At 38.3% G+C, this 19,157-nt stretch overlaps 1 long non-coding RNA gene across 1 annotated transcript in view; it reads left to right on the forward strand.

Annotated features, from left to right (window-relative positions):
• Window positions 1-8,408: 8,408 nt before the first annotated feature.
• Window positions 8,409-19,157, forward strand: part of LOC120409666 — a 33,946-nt gene continuing 23,197 nt past the window's right edge. Inside the window, exon 1 of the long non-coding RNA XR_005601411.1 lies at window positions 8,409-8,506. This is a non-coding gene — a long non-coding RNA (uncharacterized LOC120409666). The remainder of the gene's footprint in view (window positions 8,507-19,157) is intronic.

The raw sequence follows: 19,157 nt of genomic DNA on the forward strand, positions 1-19,157 counted from the left end.
TTTAGAACATATAATGGCCAATAGTGCTTTCATTAGAAGAAATAATTACATAATTTTCTGTGTACCTCAGAGCCTGTGTACCTTCAGATGCTTCTGAATGTGTTTATCTGTCCTGTCAGTAGGTGGTGTGTATCCAGTGGAAGAAAAATAAAAGCCGATGTCCTAAATCCTAGAAGCTCTCAGGTACTGAAACAATTTTCTGCTTTGATTCTGCTTCCTCTCCCTCATCCTTCCCTCTCCTTCCCTCCACTTCCCTCCGTTTTTCCTGTGTGGGTGATTACTGCCCAGTTTTGGGAAGATTAGAAGCTGTGGAGAAAGCAAGGCTTGTCCCAAATCCCATCCAGCCTAGGAGTCTTGCCACCTTTTGAGTCCACGTTTTGGCTTTATATTTTATTGTCTAGAAAACACCAAAACTACAAAAAATCCCAAATTCTAGTTCTAAAGTTTAGAGCCTTACGCTGTGCAACAATTAAGTTTCTCAATGCAGAGTTTATAGCTCAGAAATTAAATTTGTATTATTAGTTAGGTTATAAATATCTGTGTGGCTTATTAGCCAATATTTCTGGCTTTCAAATATGGAAAATATATTTCCATGAGCTGACTGAAGTGACTAGAACCAAGCCTGGGATGACAGGTGAGAGTATAGCCAGATTTTGGTCTAAAATTGGTGAAGCAAACAAAAGGATCACAGAACATTCTGAGTCAGAGAGGACCTACAAGGATCATTGAGTCCAGCTTTTAAGTGAATGACCCATTTGGGGATTGACCCCACAACCTTGGTGTCATTAATGCTATGCTCTGACCAACCGAACCAATCTCAGGGCATATCAGACATGGCAGCCAAGAAATAATACCCTCATCAAATCAACAGGAAACTAGGCTTTGAACCTCAAGGATGAGATGCTGTCTATTATTTACTCATGTTTTATAAATCCCTTTTTTGACACTTTTACTCCATTTTAGATAATGTGACTGATTTCTATTGTAGTGCTTGTGAGCAGAATTTTGTGTAGGATAAGGCAGATGAGTTATTCCTGCCTTTTCTCTTAGCTACACCTATCCTTTCATTACATGTTTTGACCTTATTGCCTTATTTAAAAACAAACAAACACAACTCTGATCTGAATAAAATCTGAAAATAAAAAAAATCCCAAAATCAAAAAAAACACTTCCAACTCCCAAATATTTTTATAGTCAGGAAAGAAAAATTCCCTTAGAATTTCTTTTTCTTTCAGAAGACCCAGTAGTATGAATAGACATGCACAGTTATTATTTCCCTCAAGGGATTTTAGAAGACACAAACATAGCTCTGCAACCATTTCTGCTGGGCAGTTTTTATTATGATTTATCTTCTTCTGGTAATGCCTCTGTGATACTAGTTTAAAGCATGACAGCACTCTGTATGACAGTAAAATGTCTTTAAAGACTACTGTACAAAATGTTTTTATATTCTACATAGTCTAAAAAATGTGCTAAATACTCCATATCCACATTTTCAAAATAATCCTTTATGGATCATTCTGTACCATGACAGTTTATGCTATATCACTGATCAAGTCAGCTTGGACAACGTGACATATATTCCGAGGTATTGGAAAAATGCTCTGTTGAAAAATTTCAAAATTAGTATTTGTGTATGGTATGCAATATTGCAGCCTACTAGAAAATTGTCATCTTTTGTAAAAAAAAGTATTATCACAGTAAAATTGATAATAAAGTGCAAGTGGAAAACTCACTGTGGAAAATAATTCCTATTTGACAGATACACCATCTCTTGATTGTGTCCCTTGGAATAATGAGCCATTTTTATGAGCCAAAATCACAGCGAGGTGTGGCCTGCATTTGGCCATTCTTGAAAACCCAACACAGAAGAGGACGCATGAAGTTTAAAATTGAAAATTATGTTGTTTATATTGTAGTGCATTAAAAAATGACCCCTTCTATCAGTCCTGATCAGTTCATATGGCTTAGTGATAGGACGACTTGGTACCTGCTTTTAGTGAATGTACGTTTATATATAATATAAACGTTTATGTTTTCAGACCAGATGCAATAAATTTTTTATGTAAAGCATGCTACTTATAAAGCATCTGCATAGGCATCAGGTATTTGCTCCACTTGAAAAAAATCAGTTCAACTTTATGGCTGAAAGTTGAAAGAAATGAAATCCTACATGATCTTTTCCCACCACATCTACTCCCAGAGCATGATCTTACTTCATATAGCTGTAATAAGTGGATTCCCTTGAAAGAAAAGTAGTTAATTGGAAGGACTCAATGAGCGATATTATGTTTCTTCTTATTGATAAACTAGTGATTTTTTTTCCAGGACACTTAAGGATGCTGTTGGGGATACAGGCAAATCTGGGAAAATTTTACCCAGTCTACTGCAATGAGATTGGATTTTTACAGTCCCCAACTTAGCTATGAATTGTGTCCTTTCTGCCTTTGATATGTGGCCCTTTGTAGTAGATTAAAGCATTGTTCATTCTGTCAAAATTTCAGTTGTGCTATATGTCTTGAAATAGGATTATCCACATCTTTCCTAAGGGATGATGAGAGTAATGAGCAATTAGTTCACAGTGGGCCAGCTTTTCATGTAAATTTCTTCCTTCTATGTATATTCTGCTTTCGTTAACAGAAACTGACCTTTATTTTTCAAATTGCCAGCTCCCTGGAGTTTCTCTAGTCTCCAAACTATACTGAAAAAAAAAATGAGCAGGGAAAAAAAAAAGATTCATAGTAATTTATCCTTTGTCAGTTTAATGCCAGTGTAAACATGAAACTGGCAAAAAAAATCTCTATTTAGTAGTTAACTAATATTAAGAAGGTTCATTATTATTAAATAAAGGTGATATACAGCTGGCATTTTATACAGGCATTAAAAGTGTAATAAAGTTGTGTGATAAAGGTTCTTGTCCGGTTTTATAATGCTAAAGTTGGCATGCTTTTGTTTGGTATATATAGAATGTACAGTGAATGATAGAGCTCCAACTCTCCATGTAAGCAGTTGTGAAAAAGAGCAGGAAGTCCAGTGCAGAGTGTGCTCCAGGAGCATGAATCCAGGAGCTGAATGTTCTCCTCACACTTCTTGTACCTTCAGCATAAAGCAAGGGAGAGGTAAGTTAAAATAGTGACATAACTTGGGACAAAACAATCTATTTTCTTCCCCTTGTGGAATATAGATGATCAGAGATATATATCTCTTTGAAAAAATACATTGAAATCTTCAGGAAATTAATAACATTTCTCTAATAGTAGGAGTAGGGTAGACTTTGAGCAGCCCCATCTCATGGCTGACAATTCACAACTCTACGAGTCTCCTGCAGCAGCTTTATGGCAACCTGTCCTGTTCATAGGAATGTACTCAAAATACATTGCCGGGAGAGACAGGATAATAATAATATTTCCTTCAAGAGACCAAATGTGCTCATTGGCATGGCAAGCACAGAGGATCACAGATACAAATTGAAGTGGATGCTCCTAACTTTATTTCCTCTTTCAATTTCTTTAAGTGTGAGTGTTGCAATGGTTCTATTAACCTCATTGAAATGAATAAATTTTTCACTGCTTGTTGCATAAAGCTTTTAGCAGCTAGGCTTGCAGGCCTTAGGCAAAATAAATTTACCTTAGAAGGTAAATCCCCATGGGGATTAGAAAAATTAAATATTATCTAGTTCTGTTCTGAATCATTTTCTTCCTAGAGCTACATAAATGTCATTTGCAGCTCCCAGCAGCCCCTTTGTGCCCTCCATTGCTGTTCTGCCCTTTCTCTGGGCAATATGATTTCAGGACCTTCTTTTCCCCCTTTCCTACCAGGTGTCTCCAGTCTTTCCTCCTGTCCCTACACAGCTTTCCATATTTCTTACTCTTGATATCTGGAAATATTTATTGCTCTGATCATCATTGCTGGAGCTAGTGGTAGATATAAAGCATCATGATATCTTTCTTAATGACTGATTCAAACATCAGTTCTCCCAAGGCAAGCCTCTATGGCATGACAGGACTTTCCTCAATGACCAATTTATATTCCAGTACTTTCAAGTATTCAGTCTTTAGGGAATACACAGAGAAATGGATTTGAACAGAAACGTCCAACATCTGTTTTCATTCAAGTATATTTTTATAATTACTTCTAGTGGATCAAATGCACTGCTAACTAATGTCCTAGGAAAAAAAAAATCTCCAGCAGAACATATTTTCAAAGATATTAATTTGTTAGGAAAACTAAGAGATGGAAGGTTTCCCAATTTGTGCATTTCAAATATGACAAAAAGATATTTTTCTTTCTGAGGCAAAACCAGAGGCATCCATAAATAGATGGAAAAATAATCATTCTTTCATGTTTCTTCTGTTTTAAGATATGTGGCCATAATACCGAGGGAATGCCTTTAAACTGCCCTATTGCTTATGCTTGTAAGGAATAGTCTGTGAATAAAAGAAGAAATTGCCAGATATTTGACTTTATGTTGGGGATAATGTTTCACATAGAGGAAGGAAAATTACATTTATTCAGTAATAACTTGTTTTGCTTTTAAAATAAAACTAGAAGACAATGGTTTGGAGAAGAGCAGGCAAGTGCTGAGCTGCATGTTAGGCATGGACCATGTAAACCTGTCCATGCTTCACCATCGTTTTGCCTTAAATGCTTCCCTGTCATCAGGGATGTAGTTCTGTGTGTTGTCTGTGTCCACACGGTGCTAGAAAATTAAAGCTTTCTAGACTGAACAGGAATGCCAGTTAGGGTCTGCTGCACTGCTGATTTCTTGGGTAGACTTCTGCCCACTGGAATAACTAATTAATGTCACATAAGGCATAGGATATGTAAAATAGTAACAACTCAGTCACTTTATCACAGCTTTGCTGAACAGAGACAAGAGCTTCCTTATTCCACTCCAATTTGTTGGGTGGTTTCCTCCTTGACTATGAACATGTATTTTCTTTTGTCAAGTCTCTTAGGGATGATTTTTTTCCCATTTATTTTTTGCATGATTACAAAACCTTTGAAAGGTTTCAGAAGTTCTTAACAGATTTAAGAAGATATTTCCTTAAAATCTCACAGAACACTTCAGTCAATTTCTTTTCAGTTCTCATCCTTGATTTGCTCTAAAGGGTCTGAAAAAAACAGACAAAACAAATTACAGGCACATCTTGCAAGGCTGATATATTTGTTTGGACTGTGATGGTGATTCTAACAGAATATTACATTTCAGGTATAGCTGAGTGCTTGTTCCTAGTATGAAATGAGGATCCTTTCAAACAATAATGTTCGTATCCACGAGACACTTAAGATTATTACCTTATATGTATTCTTTACATATATATATCTATATGTGCATATATAGAGAAAGAGAACATAATTTATGTAATGAAAAAATAGAGAATAATTTAAAATACAAATAGCATTAAGGAGCATACTGGTAAATATGTCAAAATGTTTAAGATGAATACAATGGGTAGAAATCCTAGTTTTCTGTTTTGCTGAGATGGAAGACAAACCAGAGCTTGTGTGAACAAAAGGGAGACTTTCAACCTAGGCTACCCTTTTTGCTAGTTGTTTCCTTTCTCAGCCTTTCTCTGTGCTACTGCCCCTGACAGCTTCAATTCGTGGCCTATCTCAGAACGAGCCCCTGTGGCTGTACACAGGCCACATGCATGAAAATGTTATTGGTTTTCAAATATAGCTAAGAAACTGCATCTCAGGCAAAAGTCATTATGGTCAGAGCAAAAAGCTAATATTTGGTATTAAACATTTCTTTAGGTAAGGCTTGGGAAACTCAGTTTGGTCTGTAGATGCTGCTGATACCCTTAAAGTTACCATATGACCAACTTGTGTGGGATAGAAATATTTTGACCTACATCTTTGCCCTTTTAAATAGAAATAGAAACTTAAGATGAAGTTTTATTTTGACTATGCTGATTTTTGTAGGATTCATCATGAGTACCCCATTTAGAAGAGGGATGAGTCATTTTGGCTATCCATTTTTAATACTCTGAGAGATAAGGGGAAAAAGAATCCCAAAAATAAGAGTTTTTCTTTATAATATTAAATTTGGTGTGATTTATTAAAAAAGGAATAAGGAAAGATTAGTGAATTTGTGAACAGTTAGTAATATTTCTGAGAGGTCTGAAGAAAAGAAGGCTAAAGATGGAGGATGTAATTGCCATCTTCAGCTACTGAGGAAGTGCTTACGGGGAACACAGAACCACACTCTTCTCAAGTGCCCAGAGAGAGGTTGAGAGGCAAAAGATCCCAGCTTCAGCAAGGGATCTTATTAGGAAAATCTTAATTTTATTAGTTAAATAATTAATAAAATCTTATTAGGAAAAACGAAAGCTTTCTCTGCAAGAAGCAATAGTCAAAACTGAGCAATTTACCCATAATAGTTGGAATCTCCATTCTTGGGGATTTTTGAAACTAGGCTGGACAAGGTGCTAAGGAAGCCAATCTAGCTTTGAAGTTGCACTACCTTGAGGAAGGAGTTGAACTAGATCATCTGTCATCAGCCTAAATTATATTGTTTAATTATATTGCTGATTGCAGATAGTGATATTTCTAAGTCATAACAATGATGTGGTTCTCCACTTGATGTGTTAGCTCTGTCATTGTGATTTAAAAATTAAACAATTTAAACCTGATTTTCCCCTAGAGTTTGAAGCAAAGTTAGGAAAGACAATACTTGTGTGCAAGACTGTTTCTACATCACATGCTGAAGCATTTTAAAGATGATTCAGGGTAGAGTACTCAAAAAATCCAAATGCTGATTTTTAAAAAAGGCACTTTTGATATTTTGTACATTGATTTTCCTAGATCTAATAAAAATCACAGTAATTTTTCCTAAAATAAGGGTTTATTAATGGAAATTAAACTGGTAAGCCTGGTGAACATTTTGTTTATATAATATTTATATAATGAGTTAACATTTAAATAATTTATATTTATATAACGAGTTAACATTTGAATATTTTTTAAGTAACTACTTTAAACTCAGTGTTTTGAACACTGATCCTACTAATGTGATAGAACAGATGCCATTATTGGATTTATAGAGCAGGTTTCTGTAAAATTCTGAATGTTGCTGTAGATTGATCACTTTATTGCGGGACGTGCAATCAAGCTTACAATTACTCAGTCATAGGTATTGGGGCTAAACTTATATTTAGACAAGCATTTGACATATCAATCAATATGATACCATGAAAGATTTACTGAAGTTGATCATACCATAACTCATTTTTGCTATGTGAAAAAAAAATTAGGGGAGATAAATGAAAAAAGTTCTCCTCTCCACTTGGACTATTTAGATTCCACAGAATGTCTAATGTTCTTTTAGGAGCTATGAATAAAAGCTGCATTGATTCACTCCTTTCCTCAAAGTGCATGAAGAGAAATAAAACTTAAATAAAAAATATTTTGCTGCAGTAGTTACTGCAAATAAAGATAAATCTACTGGAGGTATCAGGACAAGCCTATTAACTTACAACTTTTTCTGCCTATTTCAGGAAGGGCATTAAAGCAGTGATTTGGGTAATTGCTTGCCTGGCTTTGCTTCTTAACCATGTCCTTAAGGATGAGAAGTGTGAAAAGTCTAGTTTCTTTTCCTGGCTTGAAGTTTCTGACATCCAGGAAGGAAAAACAAATACTTCCATTATTTAGAAAGAGAAATGTAACTGTGATCGAAAAAGCTTTCCATGATATGAAGTGAATATTCATCTTTCTAAGATACACTTCTCTTCAGGAGAATGTATGAGGTTCTGTCATTGGCTGTTTAATAATTCCAGACGTTGATGATTTACGCCAGATCTGGAGAGCTCAGTGTTTGCCTGCCATCTGTCCCAGCTAATCTCCGAATTCCATCTACAAACGTGGATGACTTACAACTTCCCTGATTAATGTCATCTATCATTTTCTTCATAACACAGAGCAATTAATCTCGGCTGGTCCCAGGGGTCCGCCGCAGTAATAGGTTTGTGGGGGATAGAAACAACCCGCAAAAGTCTGTTTGGGAATAACACCCTTTCCATCCCCTTCACCCCCGTCTATTCTTCTTTCCTTTATTATTCCTTTTGTGCGTGTGTATCTTGTTTCCCCGTTTTCTTGTCTTTTTCTCTTGTTTCGCCCTCTCCTGCCTCTCTTCCCTGTCTCACGCCCGTGACGGGGCACGGGTCCCTGGCCGTGGGAGCGAGCGCGGTGCCGCCGCCCGCGGGGCTGGGCCCGGGTGCGCAGCTCCTAATCCCGGACCCAAGGGGCGGTGGGCAGGTGCCCGCACGGGCCGGGCGGAGGAGGAGAGAGAGGAGAAGGAGGAGAGGGCGGCCGCAGCTGCATTGCGGATGGAGCCGCTGGTTCCCGGGGAGGGGCGGCCGCGTGATGCCGGGGGGGCGGGTGAAGGCCCGCGGAAGGCAGCGTGGGCGGTGCGGGGCACCGGGAGTGCGGAGCCTCCGCCCCGCCGCAGGAGGGAGGGAGGTGCCGCCGCGTCCCGGCGCGGGCAGCGGAGCGGCGAGGGGCGGTGAGTGCGGCGGGCGGGCGCTCACGGCAGCCGGGGCTGCGGCGTCCTCCCGCTCCGGGGGAGCGCCTGCCCTCCCCGGGCTCGCCCTCCGCGGGCGGCGGCGGGGCGCGGAGCCGCCGCAGGGAGGTGCGGGGATCGGGCGGGGAGTTGCGGGCGGCCGCGGAGTCGGGCTCTCAGCTGCGCCCTCCGCTTCGCCCTCTCCCCGCCGCTGGGCTCAGTCACACCGGGACCTTGCCCGCGCTGCCACCTCCCCGGCTGCCCCGGCGCAGCTGTGACCGGCTGGGAGTTGCCGCGTTCTGGCAGCTGGTGCGGGCTGTTCCCGACGTGGAGTTGCGAGGGGGCCGGGCGGGCGGCTGGGAAAATTGTTTGCTCGGGGTTCTTGTAGGTGTCACGCAGAGTTTAGCACTCTTAGAGCGGCTGCTTGGCTGTGGATACACTCTTGGGGGGGAGGCAAAGCAAAAGGGCATGACGTGAAGCCGTGGCTATAAAAAGCAAAAAAAGCTATCAGAGAGGGTTTGCCGGGCGAGCCTTTGGCCTGGGACTGAAGCTGTCAGAGTGCTTTGTGAAAGCAAATAATTGCAATTTTAAGGGAAAAAAAATCTCGTTTGTCAGGTTAATTTGTGCGTGTTTCAGGAGCAGGGTTGTAGTTGCGCCCTTTATACACACGCAGAAGTACCGCTCCGTGCCTGGAAGCGCTCAGTGCTGCTACTGACGTGCTTATGCTGCGTTTTGTAACGGGACCAGCGAACCTGATGTTGCAAGAGTAGCGAAGAGGCATCTGAACAGAGACTTGAGGGCATAGGGACAGTCTTATATCTCATACGGTGAGAGGACTTCTGGCTCTCTCTTAAACAACCGAAAAGGAATGTAAAGAACAAAGTATAATTAAAAAAGAAAATAACTCTTGTAGTAAAGGCTGTTGGCATAAAGTTAAATCCAAGCCATGGGTGTTTCTTTTTACTAACTCAGCCTAAGTGAAATGTAAATCTGAGTTATTATGAAAACTGAAACAAAGTAGTTCTGGGTTATGGATGTGGCTTTCTATGTTGTATGAACTATTTCATGTCTAACACTGAGATTGGGAGGCTTATATTCTAAGTGAAATTTCTAATGTGGCTACATTTAACAATTTATATATCAGCACTAAGTTCAAAGAAGCTGCACTGAAGAAAGTTGGTTTAACAGAGTTGTGCTTCATTAAAATGTCCACTTTCTAAAAACTGATTAGGTCATCCTTTAGTTTTAATGTGTGTAAGATAACGTATTAAAATAATTTGCTGTTTATGTATAGGTCACAGGACCTATCCTGTCCTTTTCTGACTCTAGTTCTCTTTTCCAAAGACTCTATTGAAAAAGCCATTTTTTCTAGGAAGTCTCTTCGAGAGCATCTGGAAGACTGTTGGGGACAAATGTTATGAAAATCACTTGAGAACATCATGCTGTGCTTTGGGAGCAGGTGATTTTCTTAGGTACAAGTTGTCCATGACGTGTTCCTGTTTTGGTTGTACTATTGGCTTTATTTTAGAGTCACTCGGTTTCTCTTAAGGCCATTGGTATAATGATAGACAATAATTTAAGATTTCCTTAAAAGAATCCAGATTTATATGACTGGTTAATTTTGAGACCTGTTCTGGCTTGAGATTGGGAAGGACTGTAGAGATGCTTCTTTCTTAATTATCAGTTTTTTCATTGGTTTTATGGCACTTCTCAGGAGTAATGCAAGTTTTCTGCTGCAATGGTACAGGCTGTAATTCATCACTACCTTGTCTCCTTGGAGCAGATTAAGTCTTAATATTGTCAGGGGCTTGACTTTGTAAACTAAGGAATTTAGAGCATCTTTAGCAACTACCACATTATTTCTGATGCTTTATAATTTATTTTCCTGGACAATACAAAATACCAGAAATTCCAGCTGTGGTTAGGCACTTGGACTTCACATTTATCTTCCCACATTGTGCATTTTATGACAAGGGGGAGTAGTGGGAGGCTGACAAAGTGATAATATTCTGACATAGTACTTCTATAGGCTATATATCACATCAGCGTACCATATATTACAGCAATCATATATAGTGTACCTGTCACAGCTGGCCATAAGAACTGGGGGAAGGGAACTAGGATTGCTGCAGTTAGGCCCTCCATCCAAACCCACAAGAGAACAGCCAAGTTTGTATTTGGATGCTATTGAAACATTAATGTGGACAGTAGAGAAAGGGATAACTTTAATTACTAGATTGTACTTGATACTAAAATTTTTATTGAATTAATGAATTCAGTTGAAGTAGTAAGATCCCATGCTTTCCATCCTTTGTAATTCCTTAGGTCAATGTGTGTGGGGTGAAATACCTTTTCACTTATGTCTTCCTGACTGCTTTAAATTTTAAAGATGTCATTTAATTTTAAAGATGTCAAAAAAGTCATTGCTTTATCACACTTAATTGATAGTTCATCAATATCCCAAATGCATTCAGAATTTAATCAGGAAAAGAAAGCATTTTAATTTTTGTTTCAACAGCTGCAAAACTATATTAAATTCTTATCCAGAGAGGTCTACCTTCTCCAGCTCTGTTTCATTAGACTGACAAGAAAATGTGTAGATAATATAAAAGATATCCTAGAATTTTTTTCTTTAATAATTTGAAAAAAATTCTTGCTTCTTCATTTACTTTCTTCAGTGCTTGAGGCTTTTACCTGACAGAGGTTGAAACCAGGATTAAATGTCTTGTGAAGGAGATGCAGGAAAAGATGAGCTAAAATGCTAATATTCACATAGATCACAGGTTTCAGTCTGCTATGATGGATTGTACTAACGTAAAAGTTACTCTTCCTTTCAGAAGCAAAACTATTCATGAGCTAAGTATACTCAATATCTTCTTTGAGCTGTTAGTTTATCATAAGCATAGAATGCCTGTCAGAACTGTGCCCTCAACTCAAATTACCACATACAACAAAAGTACCCAAATAATATAAGAAGTGGTTCTCACATTTATTTCAATTCACAGACCATGAATAATTTTCCAGTGGAGTCAATTTGCCATTTAAATTTTGGTTTCAGCAGGCCAGTTTTTCTTAATTGTGTGTATTAGACCACTTGGAAATAATTTGCATATTACAAATAGAAAATTACTTTTGTAATATTTGAGTATACACTTTAACTTTCATATGGTTGACTAGTGGTGTGTGGATATATAGCAGCTTTCTTGAAATTTATGTATGCAAACCAAGTCTCTCTTTCCACAATTGTCCTTATCTCCTCTGTTGTATATTTGGCAAAGATGTTCATATCCAAGTTGTTGAAGCTGAGGTCTTCAAATGATGTTGTAATTAATTCATTTGTCCTCATATTCATATTTGAATATATAACCTACATAAGATTTGTTCTGTAATAGAAACTTGGGGGTGAAATAAAGGAAATATTCACCTGGATGGTCAATGTAAAGTAGTAGCAGTGGAAAAAGCAAAATCTAACCTTATGATGCCTGTGTAGAGAGGGTTCTGAAAGATCTGATAAAAATAATAGTATAAACTCACAGTAATTCATGATAAGATGATATGTTCTGATCACTCATCTTCAAAAAGAAATAACTGAAATTGGGTCAGGTGCTGTAAAGGGCTAACGGGATGGTCTGGTCATAAGGAGATAAAGGAGGTCCTGATTTGTTTGACCAAGTGAAATGAAAGCTAGGTAAGATATGGACTCCATCTGCAAACCCAGGTGAGCATCAACAGAAGGGAAGCAGAGGCTTTTGGTAAAGGACATTGCTGTCATGAGAACAGCTGAGTACTACTCTTGAAAAAATTTTCTTGCAGAAATTTGGAGAACATCCTCCTGTTGGAACACATGGGCTGTGAAACATCCAGTGGCAGTTGAGAGTGGTTGGGAAGTACTGCAGAAGCTTTGAGATGGAGTTTGTCTATTTTTCCAGAAGGGATTATATGTGCCCAGGAAGTGATTGCATTTAGTTACTGTCAAAGCTTTAAATGTCATGCCACGTAACATGCCAGTCCAGTTCCCTTTCAGGCTGTTTATAATGAAGCTTCAGAAACTCTTCATTCTTTTTGGTGCTTGCCAGTGTCCAACCCCTCTTGAGTGACTTTTCTTCTATGTCAGCTTTAAGCTGCTTGTTGCTCCTTAGCAGGCTAAAGCCGCATTTTGTGCAGCCTGTCTTTCTATTCTTGTTTCTTTTGCCTTTGCTTCAGCAGCCTTCTGGGCTGTCCAAAATAGGACATAAATCTCTTTTGCTCTCTCACTCCTCAGCCTGTGCTTAGGTCTGGCTCTTCCTCTGAATGGCCTGACACACTCTTAAAAATTCCTTCTGAAAACTCATTCAAAATATTTTAAAATTAGAGCTGTTTTGTAAAGGAATATGAAAAAATGGGCAGTGTAGGCATTTTTAGACATTATTCTGTCACCCTCACTTACCAAGGGCAGTGAGGAAAGTGTATGTAGTAGTTTGTGGAGCTGAAATTCTGCTAAAAATGACAGAATTTTAAAAGAAAAGACAAGTGTAGAAGAGCTTTAGTCTGGAGAATCTTGTTGGCTTTTTCTTCTCTCTTTTTTTGTTGTGCGTAACAGAGCGTGATTTTGCTTTTGTGTGGCATGCCAGCATCGCTGGTGGAACTACTCACATTTCAGATAATAGCACGGGCTTCTATTTAGCTCTCCGTTGCTCCTTAGAGATGTCTTTTGGATGAATCCATTAGCAACCATAGCAGAGTATGTGCTGTACTCTTCCTGCTCCAAGTCAGGATGTCAAAGTTTGGCAAACGCTAATCTGTCTCTCAGAGGGTACTTAGTTAACCTGTATACTTTGGGACTACTTGTTTGTCTGTTTGGGTAGCAAAGGCTTTACTTCTAACATAATTTTATTTAGTGGAAAGATACTTGTCATGGGTTAGCAAGCATAGTCCCAGAAGTGATGTTCTTGCAAAGGGGTGATTACAGCTTCCTCTGTGACCTAACAGAACCTATCAGCTGGCCAGTTTGAATATGGACAATTCTTTGAGCCACTTAAAATTGTGACCGCCTCGGTGATCCACACTTAAGAATAGACAAATCTCCCCCCCGCCAGCTCTGTCTCGTTTCCGGTGCTGGGACAGGTGGCTGTGGGCCCTGTGTGGGGGTCAGCGGGCCTGGCCCAGGCCCTGCTCAGGCCAGGCCAGGCCGGGCCACGGCCATCCTGGAGCCGATGGGCCCTGTTCCACCCGTGGAACCACCTCCCCCAAAACCCCCCCTCCCCCCCCCCATCCCCCTGCTGTGGGCAGGCTGAGCGGCTCCCCCTCTCCACTGCGGCCAAGATTCAGCTGAAGCTGCATCGCTGTCCGGCAGAGGTCAGGTGACCAACAGCCATAAGCCACATTCCAGCTGCAAGGCCGAGGTGAGATTAACCCTTTTAGTGCTGTGAAGAGCTGAAAACCTGAGGGAAGAGAAAGAGGAGATGCTTAAAGCTGAAGTTCTGTTGTGAAGCTATGATATATCAGAGTACCCGTTGTAATTTCATGAAGGCATGGGGGGTGGAGTGTTCAACTTGTACTTGTGAGCAAAAGCGCCTGCGCTGAGATAGGCAGATGCTGACGCAGCTGTAATTTCATGAGAAGTTTGAACAGGGAGAGATGGAAGTGATGAGGACTTTTGCTCCAAATGGGAAAGAAGAAAACCTCAGTTCCTAGAGATGCTCCCAGAGATAGTCCTGAAGATGAAGATGAGGAAGAGCCTTTGCTCCCAGGGAAGGAGAAGGGCCTCTGTTCTTAGAGATGAAATGCTCCCAGAGATGGGTGAAAAGAACTTTTGTTTCTGAACGGCTCAACCTTAAAATTTTACCCCAGTAATTTAAAGAGTGGACCCTCAAAAGCAGTTGTGGGAAAAGCTGCAAGTCGGGGGGGGGAAGGGACTCACATGCGAGCAGAGAACCAGCCCGGGCGGCTGTCTTGTTCTGATAATGTTTTCATGGCATGGGCAAGAGAGACTCCTCTTCCTAAATGGACTGAACAAGGTTATTATGGAAGTGGTAAACAGAAGGAACATCTCAAGAGTTGTCTTTTTACATTGTCAGTGGGAGAAGGGAGAAAGGTGGTGGGAGGAGAAGAGTTCTGAAGATGTGGTATAATTTTTTTTTCCCTCTTTTAGGTCTGTTAATAAACTTCTTTATATTCTTTCAAGTTTGGTGCCTGCTTTGCATTTTTCCTAATTCTTATCTCACAGAAGGTAAATAATAATGAGTATTTTGGACCAAACCATTAAAATACTTTACATGAGTAATTTTGAGTAGATTCCAACTGGAGAAAGCTAAGTCTTTCTCTCTTCCCTGGCCCAAAACAGTCAATGGTGGTGGTAGTAATGTGGAATTGGAAATCCAAAAGTCATCAAACAGTTGAGTTTGAAACAGGGGCATGTTCACCCTGGCCAGAGTGAAAACAGCTGTGCGAGCCATGTTTAAACCACGGTTAGGAAACTTGGAATGATTTTTTCATTATGTTTATGAAATTGTTTGCCTCCTCTCTGGATTTTTGCATCCTTAGTCTTGATTACTGTCCACTCATTTGGTTTTATTTTTATTTAAGTAACTTCTCCCATTTGCTTACTATTCACTTTATTCTGCCTACTCTTATGTCCTTTAGTGTCTGCAACCCCAGAGGCAGTGGAAAGTTTAAAGTTGAGTTTGTAAGCAAATGCTGCTGCTGGGTGAAAATTCCAAGTGTATAAGGTCAAAGAGAATTATATTGAAGTGTCCGTGGGTAAATTACAAATACTTGGTTTTTAATAAGGCTTTTGGACAGAAATTTCATGGAGTGTTTAGTATTACTTTAGCTTAAACTTTCAGCTAGGTTGTAAAATTATTTAATTTAGCGTAAATTGTCTGAGGGGAGAAAATAAACATGTGGCTCTTGCCTCAAATAATTTACTATATGAGGTCCTTACTATGCAAAGATTAAACTGTGTTATCTATCAGAAATGCAGATAGTTCTATTGAAATTTGTAATGTCCTTGGGAGGCAAAATTACACTTTATAATAAGAACAAAAAAGACATTGCATGAATTTACTAATTTTAATTTTAAAAACTATTAATTATATCCTATATTTATTGATCTTTCTTCTTTGTGTTTTTCTAAGCTTGATGGTTTTTTTCGTTTGTTTGAGGAAAGAGAATAAAAGTGAGGAGAAGCCTACCCCAGATCAGTCAGTAACAATTTTGTTATTATGTTATCCACTGCCTTAAAGTATGTATAGTTTTTTATAGTCCTACTTTGAAATTAGCCAATATAATCAGAAATCTATATTTTAAAAAAATTAGCTTTATAGAAGTATGCTGTGTGATGTGATTTTTCTTTTAAAAATGTACTGGTCAAAGAACTTTGTTTGAAAAGGCTTCCCCTGCTTTGCTTTCAGGGGGACCTAAAGTATAAATGCATATTTTATGTTCTCCCCAAGTCATTAAGGGTTCAGTTTTGTCACTCAAGGGAGATGTATTCTCCCACTGAGTTTAATATGTGTAAGATTGGATTCCAGTAGCCTAGTAACTATATAATATGGTGGTGTTCCTCCGATTAGATAAATACAAAAAAGATTAATCTTGAAATAATTGAGGACAGATCAAGACATTTTGAGAAATCCACTACAGTGACAATGTGATTATGTGAATTATCAGTTGCATGTAAATCCTACTAAGGATGATGGATAGAAATCCCAGATAAAAACAGTTGTAACAATACACCTTTTGTGGTCTCTGAAATTAATTTAATAAATGTTTTGGAGATTGACTAATATACAGATAGTGACCTTTTTGTTTAGGTCAGTGGGAAGTCAAATATATCTTGAAGATTAGTATTGATCAGAGTAAAGCCAAAATCAATCTTGGATTTTGAGGGTCATTACACTTGGAAATAGGATGCAATACTGCAAATGTTGGGTTGTGGAAGGCTTTTACAGTAATCATGGAAAAATAATCTCTTACTTAGGTGCAGTGTCTAAAAAAATGGATAACCTGCTGAAAGATTAGTTATTTAAATAAGTAATAAATTCAGCTCCTTGCAGCTTTCCTTAGTTTGAAGGATGATATCCAACAGTTTTGAAGTTGGTATTAAAGTTCTCTTTTGCTTCAGTGCTGGAGGGATTTTGCCCTTCCTGTTTGGAAGTCATAAGCTGGTGTTGAGAAAAAGGTTAACCTATGTTTTTTAGAAAGTTTGTGGGGCTTTTTTTAAAAGTGGTAAATTGTTTTCTGTCTTGACTCCTTTCCTTAGATGTTTTGGTGAAATTTAATTTGTGCAGTTGTAGAAGTGGAAGAGGTAAATTACAATACAATGTATCTTTGGAATATTGCATAGCAAGCATAATCAATTTTACTGAAGGTGAACTAGTGCTGCTTGCTAAATCAGAAATCTTTGAACAGGACTTGTTAATTTTCGTCTTTAATAGATTTGTTTGTTTGTTTGTTTTGTCTAGTATAAGGTCTCTCGCCTGTGTATCTCATTTAAAATTAACCTGGTGGAAATTTTTAAGATCTTACCCAAGAGTTTTCAAGAGAAGTAAGTCTGTGAAGATCTGACTTGCCTGAAATGTCTATCCTGTATTGAGTGAAATGGTGTAAATAGTATTTTGTCCAAGATTCCTCTGTAAAAGATATCTTGCTTTCCTCCCTTATTTTCAGAACCTGTCAAAAAAAATGAAGGTTGTTTTGTTTATTTTCTGCACAGAAGCCATCTTCTGATTTGACACTTTCTGCAGAGAGCACTGGATGATGTTCTCCAAAATTAATTGATACAACTGCATTGATAGCTGTGATTATATTTTGGGCTGTCACCTAGCCTTATATAGTGAAGTCTCAAAACCTGTATTTAAACTGATAGATTATGCATTTATATTTATTAATGGATGTGTATTTCTAATCTTTATGATGTGTTTGAATGCAGATAGAAATCTATATGTACATGGGCATGTGTATCAGATTCAAAGACTGTGTACCATTGTCCTTGAAAATGAAAGCCCTTTATAAATGCAAACTATTGATATTGGAAGTCATCTTCAAAGCTGCTCCATTTAAAGATATTTAACTACTAATAATGAGCTACATTCCAGATACATTAGTTCATATTCTGAGAGATCAAAGTGCCAAGATTATAGATAGCTATTCTCAGGCTATAAAAGTCCTTTTACTGGAGCAACTCTTCTTTTCAGTGGACTTCTCTGGAATTTCTCATAATAGTTGTCCTCAGAGAAAATCTGTAGTAGGTATATTAAGAAACTCAGCTTATTTATACCTGAAATAACACTTTGAAAGGTATTAGCAGTAATTTCTAGAGAGGACTAATATATATCACCTTTTGCTGCAATGACAGTTGCTTTGGATTTAAGGGAGGCTCAGACAGAAAAAGGCAAAAAAATCACCAAAAATTCCTGATTAAGTGTTTTTTAGATTAAAATTGTTTGGTAGTCAGAATGAAGCTATTCTTGAAAATGTCTCAGAAAATGGGACTGTTAGTGTATAAATGTTTTGGATGAAATTTGCAAGTTTATTTTCCAATGGGCCTTCCCACATGGGATAGTATACGGGTCAGTTCTTCTAAGTTGAAAATTTTTGTCCACAACTGCTCCCCATTCCTCTGTTTCAAGTGCTAATTAAAGGCTAGAATTGAGTTAAAGAATTATCATTGTTTAGCTTCTCAAAAGAAGGAATAAGTAGAGTAATTATATTATAATAGTAAATTTATATATTCTGATTTTTGATGTTTCTGTTTTTCTTCAATGAAACTAATGGATAGTGATCAGAAAAAGTAGTGATTTTTCTGTTGTGCTCAACCGTTATATTAATACTTGTTTACTCTAGGAATAATTAAATAAAACACAGAAAGTACAAATCTACCTTGAGCTAACTAGTGAGCCCCAAATGCATGTGAGCTCTTCATATCAATCTTTTCAGAGTATATATAACATATTTCATATGTGAGACCTTTATGCAGAAAAAATTATATATTGAAAAGTGATGCAGCCACCTGATTCATTTACTTAGTTTTGAACAGCCCACTCAAAATGGGTCAGGCTTGCACTATTTGAGCTGACTTTGAGAGAGTTTGGAAGCAGTAGGAAACTTGACCTATATTTTCAAACTGGGACTTTAGAAACTGGGCTGAAGGAAAAGTCTTGTAAACTTCTTTCTATGCATGCAAATGTTGATGTTTGGACACTGACAATCTCATTCTAAGAATACATATATTAAATGTGTGCCTGAGTTAGAGGCTGCTTTATTTCTTCTTCTGAGAGTTTTAATCACTAAGTGAAGTTCATTATAATTTTATCTGTGTAAGAGCAGAGGAGGCTCAAGTTGCATTTAACCAGTCATGTGTCCATAAAAAAGGTATTATATGTCTGAAAAGTGGTTCCTTCTGATTTTTAATGGTTTGTTGCTTTATTCAGTAATGGAATTGAGTACTTCAGAAGTAAAGCATTATTTTTCTTTTAAGAAGATTACGAATGTTACAGGACTGATACTGTGCTGCAAAGCGCTACTGCTTTGCTTGGTATCACAAGTCTCCAATAACGCTTTGCTTGAACTCTGCCTCCAGCTATGTTAATATGCTACGGTCTCTCAGAAAACAGATCACAGTCCAGGTCCTTTGCCTATTATGCTATTACCTATTCAACACAGAAGACCCGTA

The sequence above is a fragment of the Corvus cornix genome, chromosome 2 (genome assembly GCF_000738735.6).
Source record: "Corvus cornix cornix isolate S_Up_H32 chromosome 2, ASM73873v5, whole genome shotgun sequence".
Taxonomy (NCBI): Eukaryota; Metazoa; Chordata; class Aves; order Passeriformes; family Corvidae; genus Corvus; species Corvus cornix.